Here is a 3,323-nt window from a genome sequence, read left to right as displayed (position 1 = left end):
CTGCCGCGGCGTCAGCCGCAGAGCCCGGATCGACCCGTGGAGCGACGGCGGCCCCGCCCCGCCCCGGCCCCGGCCTCGGCCTCGGCCCCGCCCCGCCCCGCGCCGCCCCGCCCCGCCCCACCCCGCGCCGCCGTGAGGGGGCGGTGGGGCCGCTGGGGCTGCGGCACGCGCCCCGCCTCAGGGAGCCCCGGCCGTTATCGGTGCCCTCCAGGGCTGGCGGCTGCGGCTGTGGCTGTCTCCGCCTCCCAAGAGCCCGTCGCGGCCTTTACCGTAAACGCACAGCGGGGCAGGCGAAAAAGGCAGAGTCCCCTTGTACGGGCGGTGGTGACCCGCCCGGGGCACGTTTGTCCCCGACCCTACGCGCGGAAACCCCGCCGGCCGGGGAGGGGTCCGGCCTGGCCTGTCCCGCCGGGGCTGGCACCCCCCGGCCCGGCTCTGAGAGGGCAAGGTTCCCCCGCCCCCGTGGCTCGAGTGTTTTGTAAGTCAAATCTTGTTTGTCTTCATGGAAAATAGTCTTCGGACAGACCGTGGAAATGTAAACTGGGAAAGGATTTTGAAGAAGTCGTTCAGAAAGAGGCTGCTTATTAAAAGAGTTTGTGTAGATAAAAGTTTACCGAGACACAAGTATAAAATAGCACCAAAGTACCACAAAGGGACTATTTGAAGACACCTTGAGTATAGTAACAGCATGTGTGTGTATATATATATATAAAACTTAATGTCACTAATCAAGCAAATGGCAAGAAGAAAATAGCCTCTAATTTTAATAATTTCCATTATTATTCCATCTCTCATCATGATTTTCAAATGCTGGAGAAGAAAGGACCTTTGAAGTGGGCTAGCAATTAGACAACAGATTTACAATGTGGCATCATTGGCAACATCTAGTATTGCCAGCCTGAAAATGATCCTGGTCATTCAGTTATTTACTTCATAATCCAAATAGAAAGTAAAGTTTGGCTAAATTTGATAAAGTCAGAGGAAATCCTAGGGCGTTACGACAAGAAGTGGATTCCAGAGAAAGGAAATAACTGTAACAATCAATGCAATCTTGCTTACATGCCGGTCAAATTCCAGGAATTAAAACCAAAACAAAACCCAGGCTCTGTAAAGTTCCCATTGTACCTTTAGTGCTGATAAGGAGAGGGCCTGAAAGCTATTGTGTGTATGTGTTTGCTTTGCTTGAACACATTTTACCTTTTTCAGCTTTTATTGTCTCACTTATACATGGGTGTAAGTCTTACATATAAGAACTATATGGCAAGTTTGTTTCCATTTCTTAAAATGAGTTTTACTAGTGTATAAAGGTCCCATGGGTCTCTCTTGTAATGCTCAGCACTACATGGTCATATAAGAGCTGATTACAATTTCTTGTGATATCAGTGTAGGCTATGTGAAAAGACAGCAACATCAAAGATTTTAAATTTGGACACACAGATGCAATTATTTCATTTCATAGCTTTCACTGGTGTTAAACATCAGCAGTTCCTGTTGATGGAGTTCCACAAAAAGACAGAGATGCCAAACAACTGCAAGCACCACCTCAGGTGACATGTATCCCAATAATGGCTTGGGAGAGTGGTATGTCCAGGCTGACGCTGACAGCAACCAACAGAGTATAGCTCTTCCTAAAACAAAATATTGCAAGTTCTTCCCTGAAGCTTACACCCTGTTGCTGCCCATGACATGTGAGCCTCACCTGCCAGAGAAGACAGTGTTGCGTTCTGTGGTATATTCACTGACAGTCTTGACATTCTGCTTTTTCCTTCACAAAATGGTTAGATACCTCTCCTTTCTAGCATAACCTCTCCTCTCCTCCCTCTAGATGGAAGAGGAAGAAGGCTCCCATCCTTTAAGCCCCCATGAGTTAGAGTGTTCTTGTAGGGTTTGGAATACCTGCTTTTAATTACTCCTTTCCTAGGGAGCCATAGACACAACTGTACCACTTCTTAGGAAAATGCCTTAAGGAGACGGCATTTCCACCTTTAGCAGATGGGCTGTTTGGCATATGTGGGGCATTGGATGTGTTTTTTCAGTTCTCACTTTTAACATCCTTCCTCTTTTCACAAATGTTTAAGCAGTCAGAATGTGAGTGAGAGGGAGAAAATAACTCTTCAGGCTAATGGTTACTACACTTATCTAAGAGGAAGATCTGTTCTAGTCCATGTTTATATATTTCATGTAAAACCCTAGTTTGGATGATTTTTTCCCTGTTTTATCCTACAATGTAAGAATAAATTCAGTTATTTGATCACAAAGTGGAAGTCCATGCTTCCTGAGTTCCACAGTGTACCACTACTCTTAAAACACTTCTGAGTTACTCCCTTTCTTGAAATTCACTTTCTCCACAACCTGTAGGCCTGTAATTTAGTGTTCAGGAGAAACTCTGGAAATTTTTTTGGCATCCTAGAAGGAACAACCATTCAGGTGTTAACAGCTGAATCTTGGAGATTCCTTTGTCACTTTAAGAGATTACCACATGCAGGCTGTCTGTCCTGTCTTTATTGGAAGCTTCAATATCTGATTCTGGTGGGAAATGAGGTCCCCTCTTTACAGCTGCTATTCAGAGCCAAAATCAGTGTCAGGGCCCAGGTAAGGAGAGCCATACCTATCACGTGGGCTTAGTTACAAGCTAGATACTGACTGAGAGAGCTCTGAAGGTATATTCAAAGAATGTACAGTGTGTAGAGATACCCCAGCTCATTCTGATAAAATCAGCTGCAAACAGCTGGTTACTTCTGCCACCTGTGCTGGAGGAACAGCATCTTTCTTCTGCAGTGTAGGGTGGATGGCAGGGTTGGTCACTTGTAAGAGTACTGAAGCCACAGGAGAATCTACAGAATCATCTCAGGCTGAAAAAGAAATTGAAGCATGCTATGTCCTCTCATCTCTGACAATTAAAAAGGAGGTGAGTGACCAATGCACCAGCAGGTATAATGAACACTGTACTTTGCCTACTGCCTGATCTTCAGTCTTGCTTATAACACATCCAAAAAGAAGAAATAAGGAAGAAATAACCTTTTACAGCTTTGTGCTGTTGGATATAAACAGACCCTGGAACATCCCTGGCTATGATCAGAAGTAGAATTTATATAGAGAACATCAATACTGTTACTTGGAAATAATTTGAGTGAGGGCTTTGAGGATTTCTGATTAAGCGTTCCTGAAGTGGGAGACAAATAAGACCAATAGTTAGAATTGCTGTAGTTCTAGCCCTTTTTATCTCTACAGATCATTACATTTGTCTACCTTAATCTTGATCATGTAGCTATAAAGTTTTGCAAGAAAGTATTACATTTGATTGCACTGTAAAATAGGGCAAG

This window comes from Chroicocephalus ridibundus, chromosome 8 (assembly GCF_963924245.1).
Source record: "Chroicocephalus ridibundus chromosome 8, bChrRid1.1, whole genome shotgun sequence".
In the NCBI taxonomy this organism is placed as follows: Eukaryota; Metazoa; Chordata; class Aves; order Charadriiformes; family Laridae; genus Chroicocephalus; species Chroicocephalus ridibundus.
The sequence above is the reverse complement of the archived record's forward strand: the minus strand, read 5'-3'. Positions refer to the sequence as shown.